Source organism: Triticum aestivum, chromosome 3B (genome assembly GCF_018294505.1).
Source record: "Triticum aestivum cultivar Chinese Spring chromosome 3B, IWGSC CS RefSeq v2.1, whole genome shotgun sequence".
In the NCBI taxonomy this organism is placed as follows: Eukaryota; Viridiplantae; Streptophyta; class Magnoliopsida; order Poales; family Poaceae; genus Triticum; species Triticum aestivum.
The window spans coordinates 476,466,017-476,467,003 of record NC_057801.1 but is presented as its reverse complement, the minus strand read 5'-3'; positions in this window follow the sequence as shown (position 1 = coordinate 476,467,003).

The window sequence follows — 987 nt, the reverse complement described above, 5'->3', positions numbered from 1 at the left end:
CGGAGAGAGAGAGAGAGAGAGAGAGAGAGAGAGAGAGAGAGAGAGAGATAACAGGAGTCCGGGAGAGGGTGAGGTCACGTTTTATGCATCAAAGACTGATATAAACCATGTTTCGATATAAACTTGCATTCAAATACTTAAATTGGAGAACATGTTGTCTGAAATCCACACATGAATGGATATATGCGTATATCAAACAAGTTCATTAATTTTACTTTCAACATGTTCATGGAGTACTATAATACTATACAACATGCTACTCGATTGAGGTGTTCAATTTTGGATTTAGTTCACTATTTTGACATACTGAACGAGCTATTTCATTGAATCGAGATATTTCATTTTGGGTTTGATTGGCATTTTTGAGTGGGTCAACTATTTGTCATATAGTAAATCGCTAGCAACGAGCATGTAAAAACACATTACTCCCGAGCATCATCTCTCCATCTAAAAAAGAAGTGGCAAGATAATATTTCAAAATTTGATTTGAATCGACTTGGTAAGGTAGACATGGATGCTCGTTCTCCCAAAATTTGAATAAACTGTTAAACATCCTCTCTGCTCGGTGGAATTTGCTCGAGCAAATAAATGGGAGACGCAAAATTACCGTCCTATGTGGGACACGCATCAATTGGCCCGTTGTACATCGAGGGCAGGTTCGTAACTTCATCCAAGCGCGCCTTCTCCTCGGCCGAAATGACATGTGCCGAATAATTCATAAACCATGGTGGGCAAAACATGCTCTCCTCGCCCGAAATAGCTCGCTCCCACTATTTCAAAACATGCTCTCCTCGCCCGAAATCGCTCGCGCCCACTATAGTTCAAAACACGCCCTCCTCGCCTGAAATCGCTCCCGCCCACAATTTGGGGAGAAGCAAACTTACTCTACTATCCCCGACCCTCAGTACACAGACCCAAGCCGAGAAGCCTATAGGCAAGGGTAGAACTGTAACTCCCCCTCACATTTCAGACAAATGCGTCCGTAAG